The sequence below is a fragment of the Cetorhinus maximus genome, chromosome 5 (genome assembly GCF_964194155.1).
Source record: "Cetorhinus maximus chromosome 5, sCetMax3.hap1.1, whole genome shotgun sequence".
Classification (NCBI taxonomy): Eukaryota; Metazoa; Chordata; class Chondrichthyes; order Lamniformes; family Cetorhinidae; genus Cetorhinus; species Cetorhinus maximus.
This window is the reverse complement of record NC_135883.1, coordinates 10,839,848-10,861,469: the sequence shown is the minus strand read 5'-3', so window position 1 is coordinate 10,861,469 and position 21,622 is coordinate 10,839,848.

The following is a 21,622-nucleotide window of genomic DNA, read 5'->3' as shown; positions in this document are numbered from 1 at the left end:
TGCCCTTCCTCCTATTCATCTTCCAAGGAGATCTCAGCCTCGTCCATGTCTCCTTCTGGCAATGGATTCCTCCTCTGAAGCTCCAGGCTGTGAAGGGCACAACAGATATTGATTATGTGGGACACCTTCTGTGGAGCAGTCCAAGCCTCAGAAGCGCATCTTCAGGTTGCTAATGGTCTGCTCGATGATGGATCATGTCACCTTAACCACCGCATTGCACCTCTCCTCTGAGTAACTCAGAGGACGACACACTGGTGTCATGAGCCATTGTTTGAGCGGGTAGTCCTTATCCCCAAGCAGCCAGCCCTGTATTTACTGAGGCCCTTTGAATATGTGAGGCACCTGTGAGTGACTCAAGATGTATGAGTCGTGGGAACTCCCACGGTACCTGGCACAAACGTGCATGATGTGCTTCTGATGATCACACACCAGTTGAACGTTGAGGGAGTGAAACCTTTTCCTGTTAATGAACATCAGGGGCTGATGCCATGGAGCTCTCAATGTCACATGTGTGCAATTATCTGCACCCTGTACTCTAGGGAAGCCTGAGATAGCTGCAAACTCCAGAAATCAGCAGCCTAGCTAGCTTCATCGAGTGTGAACTTCACATAATTATGAGGCTTACTGTATTTATGTATGGAGGACTGAGATGCTTCTTAGGTCCCCTGTAGATCCACTGGCAAAAATAAAAAGGCGGTGACCTTCAAGGCCACTGGCAGGGGATGTCCTCCCCATCCACGGGATGTTAGATCCTTCTGCAGAATGTGGCAGATGTGATCCACCACACCTCTGGACAAGTGCAGATGAGCACGGCATTGTCTGTTGGTCATCTCCAGATAGGAGAGTCTTCTTTGGTAGACAATTGGCTGTGTGAGTCACCTCTGTGGGATGGGTCTAACCTCCTCATCCTCTGGTTGTTGCTTGGGCTCCCCTGGGCCATGGACCTCAGGCTGGGCCTCCTCTTGAAGCTGGGCTACACAGCATCGGCCCTTCTCCACCTCCTCAATCAGATCAAGAAGGCAGCATTGATCAAAGGCTCCATTGTCCAATCCCTTCTTCTCCCTGGGGAATGAAAGATGGAAGAGATTAATGAACACTGGGAAAATATAGTAGACCTCCCACTCGCACCCAGAAAGATTAATGTCATGCCTCAGAGCTGCGGCTGCGCTAATAGATTTTTGCTGATCTAGCCTTGTAGCTGAGGTGCACACTCACATATGTGGGTGCCCACAATGACAACCCTAATATTTCACATTTAAATTCCATAGAATTTATGGGAGCTTTGGACACATTATGAGATGTGTGACCTGACCAAGGGCAGTCCTGCAATCTAGTATCTTTTATGCTGATCAACCTCAACTTGCACATGAGCAATGACTGGGTGCCCTTTGGCCTGTCATCCATGCCAATTGGAGAAAACACATTGAAGGCTTTCCTTGATGATCTTGCAGATATGCAGAAGCTGTACTTCCTATATGTTTGCCCTCATTTACATTCTCAGATACCCCTCTGTTGAAGCTCAAATGGGGCGACTGTATTGCGAAGCCAATGACTCCTGCAGTCTCTCGTTAAAGTGTAAAAAAACAGGCAATGGCTCCAATGGAACCTTCTCAAAGACATCTTCCTCTTTTCTGTCAGCTCTGACTCCATTTCAGTGTTTTGAGTGCAAGCAGTTTGAGAGTGCCCCCTGAAAAGGGCCCCTGGGCTCCTCCCACACTGACCCCAGCCCCTCCCATCCAGATTCTTTTCCACTTCTGATTTGTGACAGTGCCATTGCTTCATGTTGACAGCATGGTGGTGTTGAAATTTTATTTTGAGACCAAGTTCGACTCTCCCCCTGAGAGTGCTCGAGTCCCTCCAATCTTCCCGGGACCCCATGAAAGGCAGGTAGAGCTCCCTCCGGTTATTCTCCAGCCTCCCTCAGTATTCCTGGTTCCCATTGCAATTGTGGTCGACATTCCAACCTTCCCACCTGAACCCATCGCTGTAGATGTCCAAATGCTGTCTGTGGACCTTACCCCATCCCCATCTCGAGGCCGTGTGCAGGGTCATGTACAGAGGAGACCCCGCACTCCGCCCAGAAAAGTTTTGAATACCCCCCCTCTGTATTAGGTTTCCCCCCTTTACAGACTGCAGGTGCCTTTCCTAATCCTCATCATCCTATGTGCAGCCCAGCACAAAGCCAGACATAGCCATGGCCAGGGACAATAAGGCAATGGCCATGCCCGGCAAACCAAGCTGTGCCCTATCCTAATTGAGCACACAGGACTTGCCCCTCCCTGAAGCGGGACTACGACGTGTGTGCAATGCATAGCCCTGTAGCATGGCCCCCAAAGCCCCAGGACTGCCTTTCATCTCTCATCCTGACTACTTGGCCCCAGACCAGGGATGATGACTGTCTTTCAATTATCTTTCCCATTCCTTCTTTATTGTTGACAACACAGTGTCCCTTCCCCCCAACAGCGTTCTCATGAGTCCTGTGCAACTTATCCCTCACATGCAAGCCCTTCCCCTGCACCCACCCCCGCCCCCTCCAACATGAAGCTCTGTGCAAACCATCCCTCTTGTGCCACACTAACACAAGCCCCCCCAACCCCCCCTCCCCCCCACCCCCCCCACCTCATATTCCAGAGTCTACGTGCATCCACTCCAATTCATGCAGTTCTGTTCCCATTCCACTCATTTCAGTGTCTGCATGTTGGGGTTTAGCTTCCCCGCCCTCAGTCTCCCCTCTGCCTGCCATCATCTCCCCTCTGCCTCTCCAATCCCACCACAGATCATTGCCCCCTGTGCCTGTCTTCCATCCTCCCCACCGCTCCAACTCTACCATTGCCCATTGTCCCCCATGGCTCCGTCTTCCTTCACAACATCCACCACACTATACCCCCTCCCCCACCAACACCCCTTCATCCCCCACAGCAATGCTGTACTATATCCCTTCTGCAGCCCTGCCTGAGCCCCAGAGGAGACACCCTCCCGGAGAACAGAGGAAGCCAGTGAGCAGAGCAACAGTACACTACCACCAGTGTAGCATCTCACTGGCATGGTGAAAACCCGGAATGGTTCTGTTGCAGGTAGCCTTTGGGTGTGGCACTCACCTTAAAGTCACGTGTGAAGTGAGGGTCAAAAGTTGCACACCACTTATATCCAAACATGTTTCAGGCCAGTCTAATTTCCCACTGATGTAGCACTAATTGGGAGGGGCTACAGCAAAGCAGTCCATGTTCAAATGCAGCAAGACCTGGACAATACCCAGGCTTGGGCTGACAAGTGGCAAGTAACATTCATGCCACACAAGTGTCAGGCAATGACCATCTCCAACAAGAGAGAATCAAATTATTGACCCTTGATGTTCAATGGCATGACCCCAATACTGAATCCCCCACTATCAACATCTGGGGAGTTACCATTGATCAGAAACTGAACTGGACCAGCCATATAAATACTGTGGATACAAGAGCAAGTCAGAGGCTAGGAATCCTGTGATGAGTAACTCACCTCCTGACTCCCCAAAGCCTGTCCACCACCATAAGGCACAAGTCAGGAGTGTGATGGAATGCTTCCCAATTGTCTGGATGAGTGCAGCTCAAACAACATTCAGGAAGCTTGACACCATCCAGGATAAATCAGCCCACTTGATTGGCATCCCATCCACAAACATTGACTCCCTCCACCATCGACACACAGTAGCAGCAGTGTGTACCAACTACAAGATGCACTGCAGAAACTCACCTTAGACAGCACCTTCCAAACCAACAACCGCTACCATCTAAAAGGACAAGGGCAGCAGACACGGGAACACCACCAGCTGGAGATTCCCCTCCAAGCCACTCACCATCCTGACTTGGAAATATATCGCCGTTCCTTCACTGTCGCTGGGTCAAAATCCTGGAACTCCCTCCCTAACAGCACTGTGGGTGCACCTACACCACATGGGCTGCAGTGGTTCAAGAAGGCAGCTCACCACCACCTTCTCAAGGGCAATTATGGATGGACAATAACTGTTGGCCCAGCCAGCGAAGCCCACATCCCATAAGTGAACAAAAAGGAAAAAAGTCTAGTGAGTAGTGTTTTTAATGAACATTCATGACATGGTAACACATGCAAATGGAATTCCCACCATGAATCAGCGGGAAACCCGATCTGCCATCAGCCCACCATTAGTGGTGGTGTGGAGAAAATTCCAAATTCTTTTCCCGCCAGTGAGAATCCTATTTCTGGCCTCTCTCTAAATTTTCTGGTCCCACCCGTCACCAAAGCTGCCACAGGCGGGAGGGGAATTTTCCGCCCATCATATAAATTTCAACAGGTGGAAGACAACCCCATTCATAGTAACAAATGAGGCCAAATTAACCCATTCCTTCAGTTCTATTTGTCGCTGATATTGAAGTCTGATATTGAAATGCTTTGACATATGGAAAATGCGGGTCAGAAGAGATCTCGAATGTCACAGCTATGCCGACTTTCACACCAGGATGATCAGAGGTGAAACTGAGCATGGAGGCGACAGCAGATAAGAAGAACCATGGCTGCTATCAACCCAAGTAACTGACCCTTCCACTCCTTGTTCTGCATTCGGGTATTGCAACAGTAGTGGAATCCATTGACGATACTCCTTGCTTGGTGATGACTGAAAAAGGATTAGGTTTATACAGCACACTATGACAGCAATATAACATCTCCAAAGTACTGTAGAACTGATGAATCATTTCTGAAGTGCAGGCACTACTCTTATATAGGCAAACACAGTTGCCATTTTGCACACAACAAAGCCCACAGACAACAACTGGAATCAATGGTCAACCTGTTTTGTTTTGGTGTTAGTTGAGGGACGGGTGTTGACTAAGGCTCTTAGTGAGGTCCCCACTTTCCTGAAGATGCCATGTGTTCACCTAAAAGACAGGCAGAGCCTTAGGATGGAACCAGCTAGCCCTGTTGGCAGCAGGCGTCAGGGCGGCTGTGAGAGGACAATCAGGTGAGAAGACCAAAAACCGGTTTCATGCAGTTGTGAAACCAGTTTGCGATTGTCCACTCTGACAGCCAATGCCGGGCCGCATTCCCTACTGTCCAACATTGAGAAGTTCATTTCAATGCATTTGCACCTCATTATTGTGCCCACATGCCGGAATCATCCCCATCCCCACATCAAATTAACCGCCCAGGTTGGCGTGACTTCAGAACGGCGTAATTCATGACCTCCTTTAAAATGCGTGCACCTGGCGACCTGATCTTTGAGGGGAACTCAGAGATGAGTGCGCACAACCTTGACCAGCGCTCCCAAGCGTCGCCTGTGGGGACATCAAGGAAGAGGCGCCGTGCATTTGGGAGGGGGTGGGGCACAGGCAAGTCGCTTTTCCCGGCTGGTTTTTAGTGTGGTGCCGGGGCAAGGGCTCCAGTGCAGGTGAGGCTGGGGATGGGGGTTGCGCAGACTGAAGTAAGTATACAAGCACACGCCAGGGGTGGGGGAGGGGGGAAGGACCGAGGGGGTGGGGGTTGTGGGGGAGGTGAAGGAAACCACCAAGCTCTTGGAAAATCTTGTCAAAAGTGATCGTTCTTCCGCAGCTGAGACCATTCAGCAGGAGCTCCATTGACAGGCTTGGAGTTGGGCTTCTGAAGCTTTCTGCCCACTCAAGCAACGCAAAAGCATGAAAGTGCCACCAAACGCTCCAGAACTTTTCACCCCTCAGGCACAGGCTGCAAATTAATGTGCATTTCAGGGGGCAGCAGAACAATTGGATGACTGGACAAGTTGTACAATCCCTTGTGAAAGGTGGTCATTGCGCAGGTGCTCACAGCCCCAGTGCAATGACATTACTAAGGTTTGGACCAATGTCCATTACGGTTCAAGCTAACAGTGCAGCCTCACAGTGCAGGTTAGGAGAATGTCTGCACCTGAGCTGAGAGCACAACATGCAGTCCAACGGGCAAAGCGACCGCCAATCGGTCAAGTGGAGTGGGGCGGAGTTGGGTGGGGTTTTTGGCACCCAATGAGCGCACTACACACTGACTATCCAAGTAGCCAGCACTCTCCTACATGTATGAAGGGGCTATCAGGCTTAAACAAGAGAGATTCTTAGAACACATATGCGAGCCCACACGTCTCTCTCTCTGATCCTGCAGGATGAGAGCATCAGAATCTTGGAGTCTGGTGATTTAACAGTTTGCCTCATGGCTTACAGAGAGCAGAGAAAAAGAAGAAGCATGTGGCAGAGTGTCTGGCTCGGCAAAGGGAGGAGCACCTCCCTCAAGATGAAGGGGTGACAGAGCCTGCTGTGCACGCAGCTGAAGATCCACAGAGAGCCATTGTTCATAGGTGCCTCGCTAGACACAGGGTCTATAGATGTAATTCCTGCTGATGACTGAGAACCAGTGTCGCTGAAGACTGCCTGTGTCTAGGGAACCTATGCCATGATGTGAACATATGCCACCTTCTGCAGGATTTGGTGCCACAGGGACATGGAGGGCATCCACTGCCAGTGGCCGTAAAAGTGACTGCAGCGCTCAATTTTTACGCCAGTGCCTCCTTTCAGGGCTCCACAGGTGACCTGTGCACGATCTCACAAGCCTCCAGGCATGAGTGTGTCCAGGGCATGGACATCATCTTCGTGAAGACACAGAACTTTGAGCATTTAGTCCGGGAACAGGAAAGCCAGGAAGCAAGAGCACTGGGATTTGTGCAGATCTCTGGTTTCCCACAGGTGCAGGGTGCCATCAACTGCACTCATGTGGCGCTTAGATCTCCATGGCAACAAGTAGTCAACAATGTCAACCGCAAGTTCTTCCACTTGTTGAATGTTCAGCTGGTCTGCGACCAAACATATCCTACAGGTCTGTGCATGATTCCCAGGGATTGTTCATAACTCCTACATCCTGATCAGGTCTCAGATCCCTGACATCTTCCAGGGTCCACAGAGGCTGCAGGGTTGGCTCCTCGGGGACAAGGGCCACCCACAGAGGACGTGGCTGATGATGCGCGTGTGGCGGCCACAGATTGGCGGTACAACAAGGCTCATACCGCGACTTTGGTGAGCAAACGATAGGCATTTTAAAAATGAGGTTCCGGTGCCTCAACAGGTCCAGTGGAGCCACTGCAATACAGTCCCCAGAGGGTGTTGCACATTTTGTTTTTACTATACATTCACGGGATGTGGGCTTCGCTGGCTGGGCCAGGATTTATTGCCCATCCCTAGTTGCCCTCACATCATCATAACTTGCCGTGTGCTACACCTGGTACTCCAACAGGTGGAGGAGCTGGCTGAGGAGGAGATGGAGGAGCTGCACATCTCCTCTGATGAGGAGGACATCGAAGGGGATGACGGTGATGAGGTCCCTGAAGGCGAGGATGTCGGCGATGAGGCCACCGCACTGGCCAGATGAGGCAGGTGCGCTCGGGAGGCCCTCATAGCCGCAAGATTCGAGGAGGATGATGATGAGCTGCAGTAAGGACAGTCCTGACATCCTCACCTTGCATCTGTGAATGTTTGACTCCTGTGTGGCTGATGGCAGCGCACATACCCTCAGGCTCATGTCATGGAGATGCACTGGAGGCCCTAATAGTCATTGGGTTCCAGCAGCATGATGATGACATGCAGTAAGGGCACTCCATAGATCTTCATATAGCCTCTGTAAATGTCTGACTCCTGTCTGGCTGAGGGCAGTTCGTTTGGGCTCTGTGACCAGGGCCATATCATGGAGAGGTGGCCGTGAAACTTTAAATGCACCTGATCCCCTGTTAGCCTTCAGCACCTGATCCCTGCACACTGTCACCAGACACAGATGCTGAAGAGATGGGGGCCAGCCCCACCACAAAGGTGCTGAGAGCACACAGAGAGAATGAGGGAACTCTGTGACACATGCCCACAACATTCTGGCAGCAATGGCAAGCACCATCGAGGTGCAGGCATCAGTAATGTGTCCAGTGAGTGTGAAGCTGAATCATCACTTTGGCCTGAAGGTTATGCACTGCACAGGGAAGAGGCCCTGGACTGAGACACCTGCCTTTAACTTGTGCAGAGACCAAGGTTTCACATCTGAGTGACACAAAACTGATCATCAGAACAAGGAGTCATAGGCAAGGAAACATTCTTGGGAGTTTATTGACAACAGCGAACATTACATATAAGTGATTAACACCCATGCCCAGGCTGTACAATGACATCTTCTTAACCTTCCTAACCCTGCCGCTACGTCTTGGTGCTCCCCCGACGTCCACAGCAGAGGTGGAGGCAGCCTGCTGACTGCTACACCCTGTCTGTGATGACTTTGGTGGGCTTCCTCTGGAGGGCTGAGACCTGTAGGGCTCAGGCCTGCTTTGGGTGTCCTGCTGTGTGGCAATGGTATCCTCCTCGGCCTGTGGAGCTGGAGCTGTAGGGGTCACAGGAAGAAGGGATTTGGCTCAGCTGGACATTCCCGGAGTCACCTGGGTGGATGGCCCCGGGGTGTTGAGCTGCTGGCCCTCCTCCCTATGGGTGCTCGATGTCTCCTGGCTGAATCCTTGAGGGGAAGGGGAGGCTGGAGTGAGATCGAGCTGCCCCGCACCCCTCTCGTGTTGACACTGGATGAGGCCAACTATGGCATCAGCGATGGAGCTCAGCCCACGCAACAGTGCAGGACCAATGTCCTGGACCAAGGTTTCCATGGCAGCCGCCATCCTGACAGCGTTGACCTCGGTGCACTGGCAATGCTGGCACTACCCCCTCGGACTGAAGGCGGACGATCCCCTCCATCGCCCCTTGCAATCTGAGCATCAGGCATCCCTTCCTGATGTTCCCGTGATTGTCTTTGCAGCTCCATCAACTGATTGAGGACCAAGTCCAGAGGCTCATCACCTGACTCAGACTTAGCACTTTCATTGCCTCCGGCAGTCCTCCGAGTGCCGGAGACCAAGGATGTCCCTGCCTCCGCCTGCTGTGGAACAGATTGTGTCCTGTGCTCACCAGAGTATGATCCCGAGGCTGCTGTACATCTAGGTCCCACCGAGGTGTGTCTCGCTGTGCTGGTGGAGTATGTAGGTGAGCGCTGTGATGGGTCTTCAATTTTGCTGCTCTCAAGGCTCTCATCCAAAGAGCTTTCGGTGCTGGGATCGGGGTCAAGTTGCCTGAGGGTGACAGATCAGTTGTACCTCGGAGAGAAAGTGGAGATTGTTTGTGCTTGGCAGCTGCAGAACACAGAACAGTGGGCTCAGAATAGTGTTGAGAGGAGGATGATGTGGTGCAGGATCCACATGTGGGCTTTTGCTGCCAACCTCACCATTGCCACAGGAACGGTCAACGTCCTCTCCGGCCAGATCCAACGCTCGACTCTCGAATGGAGTGAGGACCTCGATGTCCAGCACTCCACCCCGAGTCTCCTGTTGATTGTGCGTGATCTTATCCTGCATAAAGGCAGAAGGAGAGATTGTGAGAAAGGTGCATGCCAGGCCAAATGAGAAGGATGCCAGGCGTGCATGTGTGCTGAGTGGAGCCATGGATGGCATGAGGAGGCTATCTCCAGAAATGAGGCCAGTTGGAGATGTGAGGGTTTGTGTGAGAGAATGAGTGGTGATGTCCCTTGAACTGGCAGTGAGTGAGATGCCAGTGAATGTGTGATGGGCTTGTGAGGGTGTGAGTTGAGAGTGATGAGAAGGTTGACTTAACCTGGCAGCACGGATGAGATCAATCATCCATTTTATGCACTGGTTGGCCAATCTCTGGTGTGCAGCATTGATACTGACCACCTATGCCACCGCCTCCCAAGCTGGAGTGGCGAGACTCATTGGTCTCCTGCAGCCAGAGTGGGGGTAGAGGACATCACGGCAGGCCTCCACGATATCCAGAAGGGATGTCCTTAGGGATGTGTCCCTGAATCGCGGGGCTGCATTCGCCTTGGCTTTTGGGGCCATGTCTTCACCGGCGTAGTTCTGGGCTGCCAGCATTGAGGAGTGTGCATGTGACTGCAATTTAATATGGTGTCCAATGTGAGGAATTGGCGAAATAAGGTGGTGGGGAAATCAGAGTTCACCCGTCAGCAATCTGGAGTGTTTCCCGTGTCTGCACGATTTATGACTCAGGAAGGGCCCCACCATTATGGCCAGCGGGTAGACATCTTTTTTCACACCCGCTACCACACTTAGTGCAAACCTGTGACAACTGCGCCCTTCATTTCATTTCTCGTTAAATAGACAGACACCACTTCCACTTTATTAGAGTGCCGTCCTAGATTATGTGCTGAAGTCTCAGAATGGGACACAAAGCCATGACTTTTAAGAGATTCGAGTCGTGAATAGTTGGAACAAAGATTATTTTAAAGTTACAAAAAACCATGGATGCGCTTGCCACTGATGTGGGTACGTGAGGAGCAGTTTGTGCTGGTTCAGTTGCTCCAAAATGTTTTTCTTTTATTTCAACAGTTTCCTCAAACATTTGGGAAACCCTACGCAAGGTTATCTAATGGACAAATGCTTTTGAGTCAGTTGTATGTAATGTAAGGAAAGGCAGTAAAGGGATGTTGAGATTTTGTAAATAGAGGGTGTATGTGAAAACTGGGAGTTCTGGTTACACGGACAATGACCAGACTGTGGGGATAAGTGAACACTGTAATAGAAGCACCTTGGAATAAAATGCTTACAATGATAGTATTCCTAATAGATCATGACAGAAATGGAAGTGATTCTCTGACAAAATAATTATCTGGAGATCATGGGAAATTAAGAGAGTTTGATAGGATAAAAAGAGGAGTGAAAGACCTGAAAGTCTCCACAGAAGAGATAGAATTTAATAGTGCAGATAAATGGCATTATTTCACCAAAGCCACCAGTTACATTTGATTCAACAAGTCGTTAATTTTGTAACAGGTGTATATTGTCCAGTTGACCATTGAAGCTATGGTCATTGCATAGAAATTATGACTTCTGATTGTATTGTGCTGGAATTATGAGATAAAGAAACTGAGATCCTTCCAGGTTAACTTTTGATGAAGCAATTAATTCACAAACCAAATTAATCTACCAAGAAGGAGCAATAATATTGCAGCAACCAGCAGAGAGAGAAAGTATTGACCTGTGGGGGATGAGAAAATGCCACTGCCAAAGTCTACTGTCAAGTAGCATTATAGAGAGACTCAGAAAGAGAAGATGTAGGAGTTTGCTAAGGTTTACAAGGGTAAATGCTGGGAAAAATGCCTGATTCACTTCATCAATTGCAAATAGTCATTTGGTCGTGCAGAACTTGAATACTGCTGGGAAAAGAGACATGTCGAAGCTTTTCGTCTTGCACTTATCAGGGCATTTCACAAGAATACCAATACAAGGGGAAAACAACAATTTATACTATATACGAAGAGAGTGCTGATCAGTTGACAAGTGGACTCTGATTGATAGAGGCGTTGCCATGGAAAATGCACCAGTGATGGTGACTGACAGTTAACTGTCAATCATTGTTTGACCCTGATTGATCAAGGCATTGCCCTGAGGAATGAGCCAGCGAATGGCTGTCACATTTTTTTTTCGCTGAAATGGGTGCAATGTGTGTACCTGTTCTTTTTGCCTGCAAAGAACCGGGCCCTATTAGCTAAGAATTACGCTGACAACCAATTTAAGACTGTTAACTGTGTGATGCATTTGTGTGTATTGGAAGCTACATATATTAATGCACAGGGCCCTGTTCTTTGCAGTTAGAAAGAACATGTACACACATTACACCAGTTTCAGCCAAACAAAATAAGTGGCAGCCATTCACCAACTAATTCCTCAGGGTAATGCCTTGACCAGTAAGAGTCAAGCTGCCTGGTCTAAATTTCAAGCAATGGTTGGCAGTCACCATCACTGATGCATTCTCCATGGCAATACCTCTACCAATTGAACATACGAACAAGGAGCAGGAATAGGTCGTTCAGCCCCTCAAGCCTGCTCCGCCATTTAATAAGGTCATGGCTGATCTGATAGTAACCTGAAATCTGCATCCCACATATCCCCGATAACTTATCACACCCTTGCTTACCAAGAATCTATATACCTCTGCCTTAAAGATATTCAAATACTCTGCTACAATGACATTTTCAGGAAGAGAGTTCCAAAGACTCACAACCCTCTGAGTGAAAACATTTCACCTCCTCTCTGTTTTAAATGGGTGACCCCTTATTTTTAAACGGTGACCCCTAATTCTAGGTTTCCCACAAGAGGAAACATCCTCTCCACATCCACCCTGTCAAGACCGCTCAGGGTCTTATATGTTTCCACTTGCCAACCAATCAGCACTCTCTTCATATACAGTATAAACTGTTGTTTTCCCCTTATATTGGTAGTCTTGCAAAGTGTCCTGATGAGTGGACACTCATCAGTTAGACTTCAGTTTAGTTGGGGAATGCAAAATTTTTTTTTGTCAAAACTAGATGCTAATTCTGGCAAATCCCTTAGTTAAAGAATCTGTTCTGCTTGCAACATAATCATGCCCTGGGGCATTTACATTTCAATTAACTTCAATCTGGTACCTCTTCAGCTTTAGAAAACCTCCAGAGATGTATGCCAATGTTCCTGGAAGCCTTCCAAGTGGTTGCATATCAGATGAAGTTCTAGCGTACAAAGGGATCCAATAATCTTAGAACTATCTTGGAGAAATTTCAATATGAGGGAATTAAATTAAGTACAAAACTTGAAATAAAAAATCAAAATTCTGGAACATATAATAGTTTTGGCAGGAAATAAAATGGGCTCTGAGAAGATCAGGGTCTCCAGAATGTCTTCACTTATGAATGTGACTGAAGTATGTGCGTGCATGCTTAAGGAAGGAAAAAACAGCCTGTGAGGGAATTACAAACAGAAGTGGATAAGGAAATATGCAGACACAGAAGGTACCAGGAGACAAGGGTAGAGGTAGATACATTCTCCACACTGAGAAATGACCCAGAAAGGGAAGCCACTGGCCAGGATTTTTCGGCCCTGCCATGGCAGGACCCACCGTGGACAAGGTGGCAGCCCGGCCAAAAGGCCATTGAGTTTTGGCGGGACCGGATGATTCTGGTGGTGGGCGGGTCCAGAAAATCCCACCCGCTGTTTCTGCATAGCACTAGAAATTCCACTATCAATGGCTGTGATACTCATGATCAGAAGTACTAAGTAAGGAAGGCATACAGTTTCAAAATAAGAAAAATAGGTTTTCACTATTACTTGAATATGTCAGAGATTTACGAGCAGCTTCTTGGAAAATCTATCCGTGTTGAGACTGACGTCTGATATGTCTGCTGGGCCATTAAAAATATTGACAAATAAGAGACCATAGTGGAAATGGATGGCGCTGGCTAATTAAAGAGGAAGCTGGATAACTTTTTGATGAAAGGATATGGAAGAGTAGTACACAGTATTTATTGAAATTTGAAGGCAGTCAGGTGGACTGCAATGATACTTTCTGGTCCTGTACATTCCTAATTCTTGATAGAAGAATTTGTCAACTTCTAGAAGTATAGTGGCATTATTAAATATGAAATACACACAGAGCAATAGGAAAACAGAGTGATAAAACTATAAAGTAGTGCATAAGTTAAAAGATCCACACTATCTCTTTACACTTATAACCTGAATTTATATCCAACCAACTCCAACCTAAAAGAATTGATTTCAGGAAGATAGTTGAAAACAATGATGACAATGTTGTCACTAATCTCACTCCACAGAGGCTCCAATAAGTGAAGTTCATGGACAAGAAGAAGAAGAGGCTCTGCCAAATAGAAAGAAGAGTCATATGGACTCGAAACGTTGTCTGGGATTTTCCGTGTGCACTGGCGTCGGGTGTGTTCAGTGGTGTGAGAGGACAAAATAGCGCGATCGGTTTCACGACGGTGTGAAACCAGGTCGCAATCATTCACTCAGCCCACCAATGGCGGGTCGCGTTCTCTGCCATCGGACATTGGGATCCTCATTGTAATACATCAGCATATTATTATTAGGCCAGCCTGCCGGAATCGTCCCCACCACTGGATCGTCCACCCACATCGGCAGGAAAACACGCCGACGTGTTTCACAACAGCATATAAGCGACATGCAGTTGGCGGGCTGCATTTCAAGGTTTGAAGGTTTGTTTGCCTACCTTGCTTCGGTCAGCATTCACCGTCATCAGTGCCAGGCTTCAGCAACAGCACCACGTCACTTTTAGCGCGGCTCATTGTATGTCTCTACCTACTAGATCAGCCATATGTGGGTGGCTTAGAATTAATAGCCACATGGAAAAATGTGGGTTGATTATAAAGAGACAGCATGGATTTCTAAAGGGGAAGTTGTGTTTCACTGACTTGCTGGAGTTTTTTGAATAGGTAACAGAGAGGATTTTGTTAAAGGGAGGTCATGTCTGACCAATTTGATTGAATTTTTTGAAGAGGTGACCAGGTGTGTAGATGAGGGCAATGCATTTGGCATAGTCTACTTGGACTTCAGCAAGGATTTTGATAAGGTCCCGCATGGGAGACTGATAACAAAGGTAAGAGCCCATGGGATCCAAGGCAATTTGGCAAATTGGATCCAGAATTGGCTGAGTGGCAGGAAGCAGAGGGTGATGGTCGAGGGGTGTTTTTGTGACTGGATGCCTGTGTCCAATGGGGTTCCACAGGGTTCGGTGTTGGGTCCCTTGCTGTTTGTGGTATATATAAACGATTTAGACTTGAATGTAGGAGGGTTGATCAGTAAGTGTGCGGATGACATGAAAGTTGGTGGGGTGGTAAATAGTGAGGAGGATAACCTTAGATCACAGGAGGATATAGACAGGCTGGTCAGATGGGCTGATCAGTGACAAATGGAATTTAATCTGGATAAGTGTGAGGTGATGCACTTGGGCAGGACATCCAAGGCACGGGAATATACGATGAATGGTAGGACCCTGGGAAGCACCGAGGATCAAAGGGACCTTGGTGTGCATGTCCACCGGTCCCTTAAAGTAGCAGGACAGGTAGATAAGGTGGTTAAGAAGGCATATGTGATATTTGCCTTTATTAGACGAGGCATAGAATATAAGAGCAGGGAGATTATGCTGGAGCTGTATAAAATGCTGGTTAGGCCACAGCTAGAGTATTGCGTGCAGTTCTGGAATCTGCATTATAGGGAGGATGTAATTGTACTAGACAGAGTGAAGAGGAGATTTACCAGGATGTTGCCTGGGCTGGAGAGTTTTAGTTATGAGGAGAGATTGGATAGACTGGGGTTATTTTCCCTGGAGCAGAAGAGATTGAGGGGGGACATGATTGAAGTGTATAAAATTATGAGGGGCATAGATAGGGCAGACAAGAAGGAACTTTTCTCCTTGGTGGAGGGATCAATAACCAGGCGGCATAGATTTAAGATAAGGGGCAGGAGGTTTAGAGAGGATGTGAGGAAGAATTCTTTCACCCAGAGGGTGGTGGGAATCTGGAGGGCTAGGGATTGCTTGGCAAAGGGGGACAAGAGGCCTCAGGCAAGGGAAAGGGCTGCAGGACGAGGGCTGTATTGGGGAAAGGGGGTATCGAGGGTGTGTGTGGGGGACACATGTTGATCTGTGTAAGTGGTCTCAAGATGGGTGAGGGCTGAGAAGGCAGTCTCCAGAGGAGATGGGGCCAGATGTGAGGGTATGTGTGTGAGAATGGGTGGTGATGTCCCTCGAGCTGACAGTGAGTGAGATGCCAGTGAATATGTGATGGGCTTGAATGTGTGATTTTGGAGTGATGAGATGGTTGTCATACTCTGGCTGCACAAGTGAGATCATTCACCCTCTATCTGCATAGGATGGCCAACCTCTTCTGTGCCGCATTGGCACTGACCACCACTGCCATCGTCTACCAAGCTATAATGGTAATGTAGCTGCCGCTCCTGTGGCCAGAGTAGGGGTAGAGGACATCACAGCGGGGCCTCCACAATGTTCAAAGGACCCTCGGGGGCTGCAGAGTTCTTGTCTTTTAGGGCCATGTCTTCTTTGCTGCAGCCCTGGGCTAGAAGCACTGAGCACAGCTGTACTTTAAATGTGGTGCTAGGCGTGATGAAGTGGCAAGGTGACAGCGTGGCAGGCGAATCGGTTCCCGGGAATGCATAAATAATGTGGCGGGCTTGGGACGATACGGCATGAAAACCCACAATCGCAGCCGGCGGGTTATCCGCCCGCTACCGCACTGAGAGCAAATCTGGGACCGTTCCGCCCATCACCTGTGTTTCTCTCTCCACAGATGCTGCCAGACCTGCTGAGTTTTTCCAGCATTTTCTGTTTTTATTAATAGAAAGATGTGATTTCAGGCAATGAATGTGACTGAAAGGGCTGGATTCTACATCCTCTCGACAGCAGGTTTGAAGGTGGGCAGGGTGCATAAAATCCAACCGGCGACCTTCCGCCATCTATTACCCTGCCCCTGCCCTGCTACAATTTTACCAGCGCCAAGGGTGGCATTCGACAGCCGGCCGATTGAGACTTTAAATGGTCAATTACTGCCCACTTAAAAGCCTCATCCTCCGGCGGGATTTAACCAGAGGCAGGAGAGGCCCAGGCCAAGTAGCCAGCCTGGTAGGTTTCTCTGTGAGGGCTGATGGCGGGCTAGGGTGGGGGGTGGAGTGTGGGCGTCTATCCTTAGTGAGCCCCTGGACTCATTGGAGGACACCTACCACCGCCCCCCCCACCACCACCACCACCACAACGCGTCACCCCCTCAAGCTTCCCCTCCTCCATGGCCTCTCAAACCCAGGACCCCACCCCCAAAGACTCCAACACTGACAAAGGCACGGGTCCAGTGCAACTCGCCTTCCCAAGCCCCAAGTGCAGTACAGGCAGTGGCCACCTCTCCCAGTGGCCTTTGATTGGCCAGCAGCTCTCTAAGACAGAGCTTGCTGCCCCGAGGGGCAGAAGTGCCGCCTCAAGTTCATTAACAGCCAATCAACTATAAAATAGTTACGGGACAACCATTCTTCTGCTGTGCAGGCTCCCCACCAGCTTTTCAGCTGAAGGTGGGGACCATGGCAACCCGTAAGATCCAGGCCAATGTGGTCATGTCTGTGTAACAGACTCAAAGACCAAGGGAGTAGAGTACTAGGAAACACCTTGAACATGTGTCATCCAAACACTTCAAGAATTTCCACTGAGCTGCTCCTGCAATTCTCCTTAAACTCCATTTATGTGCATTAATGGTCTTCCCTCTGCATCTCCAATGAAGTCAGGCCAGCAGCATGAATCAGCTCTGAGTCAATTCTCAGCCATAATATTTCTATAAGAAGAAAGCAATATCATCTAGTTCAAATCCCCAATACAATGAGAAGAAAGACACCCAGAGACCCTTTAGTCTAGCACTTTGGAAACTCCGATAAGTAAAACAAAACAGATAAACTCTCCCGGGAGATGGACCAGACACATCTAAATCCTAAAGTAAAGGATAGGAAGGTACTAGATCTGAGATTATCTATACCTCAAAAAACTGTGAAAATAGTGCAGTTTTTAAAACATTTACTAGGTTGTATGTGTTAGGGATGAACATCTAGAAGTGTCCTTTTGCAATGCAAAGTTTTATGTCAGTCAATTGTGATATAAAAAGGATACAGAGTGGTGGAGGGGTATGTGTGCTGCATGAGAGTAAATGGAGAGTCAGTTTAGACCAATGAGGGCTGCAGGAGGAACATTCTAACTTGGAGATACAGAGGGAATTTCCAAAGGAAAGGCCTGAGAATGAATTACTGTTGTTAGTGTTCCCTCTTTGAACCTATGCTATTAGGATTTTTATACAACACTTTATATAAACAAGTAATTATAAAACTGCTGTACTTAGGGAAGGGGAGAAAGAGAGCAAGCAAGAGGCCTTCAGATACCCAGTCGGGTTTTTTTGACTGTTTCTTGCCCTGCTAATAGTAAAACCACAACGCACTATATACTGGAAAACTGGATCAGCAGGAAGATCAAACACAATATTATAGTTATATTTTGAAGTGTCTCTATATTATAAGAATGGTTTAACTCTCCAGAAAGGACTCATATTGCAAACCCCATGTGTCTTTAATTATGAAATAGACTGTTGAGATCTCCCCCAAAATATCAGGAAATATCAGTACAAGAAAGGACTATAAGACAGACCTGTGGCAGAAACCCTAATAAAGATAACTTCTGAATGGACATAAGAACCAACTTTGTCGTCCACACCAGTGACCTGACCATTTCCTACAAATATTATTTTGGGGAGGAGTTTCCCCATGTTGGGCGGGCTGAGTGGGAGCGGGCGCGTGCGGGCGCGGACCCGATCACTGCCTGCGTTCAGTTCTGCGCCGCCATTTTACACAGGCAGGCCAATTAAGGCCCACCCAGCATGTTTCTCAACTCCCAAGAATAGTGGGAGTGGGCAGGTGGCGGGCGTGCACAGACTACCGGGTCCAATGGCGACCCGGCGGCCTGTTTAAATGAAGGCCTGGCAGCCTTTGCAAGGCTGCTCACAGCAGAAGAGCTCAGCAGAGGGCTACTGTTGAGCAGGCAAGTCTGGATGATAGGCCAGCGGGCAGGCCAGGCTGGAGGGTAGGGCAGAGGGGCACTGTGCCCCTTGGTCTTCAGATGCTTGCCTAGCTGCCCTCCTGGAGGAGGTGGCAGTGAGGTGGGAGGTCCTGATTCTGAGGGGCAGGAGGCGGAGGCCTCCTCACCTGACCAAACGTGCGTGGGAGGAGGTGGCTGAGAGTGTGAGCTCCCATGATGTGGTGCGGTGCACATGGGCCCAGTGCCGAAAAAGATTCAATGACCTCCTGCGCTCGGGAAGGGTGAGAACCATGTTGGCTGAGGTCACTTAATGCAGCCATCATCCTTCCTCCCAACCACCAACCACCCCTCCCCCCCTCCTCCCCAGCATCAACCCTGAGTACAGTAACGTCACTGAATCCCTCATGGCATGGATCCCTCGCTGGGTGTGCCAGCAGAGATTGCCCATGCCCAGTTCACCCTGAGAGGGTTGAGTTAAAAGGGGTTCTGCACCTGCAGCACATGTGACACTGACACCAAGAGTATAGAGTAGGGGTTAAACTGAAGGATCTGCACCTAGGCATGGTGCTGGAATTGGGAAGCATTTCGAAGTCAGGGTGCTAACATGCTGGGTGGGGAGCTTCCAGTTGGTGGAGCACCAATATCCACGTGCTTGTACCTCCTTGCTTAGCAAAGTGACACCTTGTGGTGCCACATGTGAAGGAGGCAGCATATGGGCAATGGTTGGGTGGTCAGCCCTGGTTTGTTTAGGTGAGCGTGCGGCAGCTGTGGGGTGACGAAGAACTGGAGTCCTGCAATGTCCCACTCTGGCTGGGTTGGCAGGGATGCGATGGGAATCCAGGTACAGGCTAGACTAATCAATGCTCCTCTCTCCTTTTCAGGAGAAGACTGCGCACAATTCCGCTGAACGGATGCGGACTGGCGGAGGCCAGGCCCAGTTGGCCATCTTGGCTCCTTTTGAACAGTAGGCCATGAATCTGGAGAGGTGCCATGTGCCCAGGTCCACCGATGGCGGTGAGGCTGGGGTGCCACGGGGAGGTATGTTTGCCGAGCACTGAGGTCACCATGTGTGTCCCAACAGCCATGGCGCTGCCAAACGCTCAGTGATTGAAGTTAGCAACAAGGGTTTACCATTGATTATGGCAGGATGAGAGCATAATGATCCAGGGGAGCAGCTTGCAAGTTGACATTGTCTGCACTGTAACCAATCAAATGTCCTTGTTCTTCCTTTCAGCATCACTGGAGCAGGGCCGGCAGGAGGAGGCAGAGGGTCCACCTCTGACACCTGAGGGCACAAAACAAATCGACTCACCAGCGCCACACCATCTCTGCCAGGCAGGCATCAGCACAGATACTAGCACCTCAGTGGGAATTAGAACATCGGCTAGTGTCCCAGGGCACAGCAGTGAGTGCGCTTCACACTTTCTTGAGGTGCAGACAGAGACAGAGAATGCCCGGGGTGCCGGTAGTCGGAGGATTGCTGGAGACCAGGTACATGCTCAGTCGGTGGCTGATGATGGGCCTCTGGAGTCGTCCGTGAGGCAGCGAACACTGGAAGTGCAGCAGGGTGTGTGGGAGGATCTGGCGGAGAAACATGAGGCTACGTGTGGCATGGTGCCCGTGCTGGAGGATCCACACGGAGCATCACCGATGCAATGAGCCTCAAGGCCGAGCGCCCTGCGTCCTCCATGGAGAGAGTGGCGACTCTCGTGCAGAGGCTCCTCCAGGAGAACAATCAGGGCTTCCTGGGGTTGCGCTCAGACCAGCAAACCCTCACAGCGACATTGACCTCAGCTGGTCAGTGCTCGTGTGGGAGATGGTCTGGGCACCAAGTATCCCACCTCAATGCCCATCCATCTACGGTGAGCAGGGAGGTTCGAAGCAATCTCACGTCAGCGCAGCAGCTGCCTGTTGTCTCTTTGGGCTCCTCTCAGGGCACTCCGCAAGAGGGCAGCAGTTCCTCCACCCCTCTGCCCATGACCGTGGCAGCTGATGAGGCTACGATGACTGGGGAGAAGCCAACTATGGACCTGGCAGCTCCCTCCCAGTCGGGGGAAGCACAGGCTTCATGGGCCAGAGGACGTCCGCCAAGGTCATCGAGGCCAACAGGACAGCACAGTGAGCAGGCTGTCTCCAATGCCGGTGCCAGCGAGGGGGCAGCATCTAGACGTGGCACCCGTAAGCATAAATTTAAGACACATTAGGCACACCACGGGTTTCTCACTGGTGCTTTTCTGTAGCCCCATATTAGTTCATTTAAGACTTGGTGTGATGTGTAGCACCTTTTTTTGTTGGTTTCTGAAGTTACTTTTGTAATCTCACTAAATTTTGATATGTAGCCATGCCTCAGGGTGATTCCTTACTTCTGCATGTGTACAGGAAGCCATGATGTTATGAGTGAGTTGTTTGACATTGAGCTTTGTTGACAAGTTAATGTTCCTATCCAAGCAGATTTAACACTCAGGTATCGAGTATGGAGCCTGCAACCCAGGCTTGTGTTGAAGGTCAATCTGTGGTGCATTAGCTGAAGGTTCTTTGGATTAAAGCCTCCCGGATGTCCCTGCCTCCCTGGAGTATGCCCGGGTCAGCGTCTACCCCCTCAGCATTTCCCTGTGCGTGCTCATCCTCGGACTCACTGCTGGACTCATCGTGTGCATCCGGAGAAACTGCATCTACATCTTCCTCGTCCACTGTGTCACCTCTTTCTAGTGCCAGATTATGGAGAGCACAGCATGCAACCACTATCAGTGACACATGATCTGGGGGGTACTGGAGTGCGCCCCCTGAATGGTCCAGGCATCGGAAGCGCATCTTGAGAAGACCGATGGTTCTCTCCACCACATCCCTTGTGGTGCCATGGCTCCTATTGTACTGCTGCTCAGCTTCTGCTCTTGGATGGTGGAGAGGCGTCATGAGCCACCTTCTGAGGGGATAGCCCTTGTCACCCAGCAGCCATCCATCCAGCCGGGCTGGAGCACTGAAGAGCCCCGGCACCTGGGAGTGTCTGAGGATGTAGGTGTCGTGGGAGCTGCCTGGGTACCTTGCACAGACTTGCAGAATCAGCATCCTGTGATCACACACTATCTGCACGTTCATGGAGTGGAAGCCCTTCCTGTTGGCGATGGCACCGGGCTCACCTGCTGGCGCCTTGATGGCCACATGTGTACAGTCTATAGCACCCTGGACGCGGGTGAAGCCAG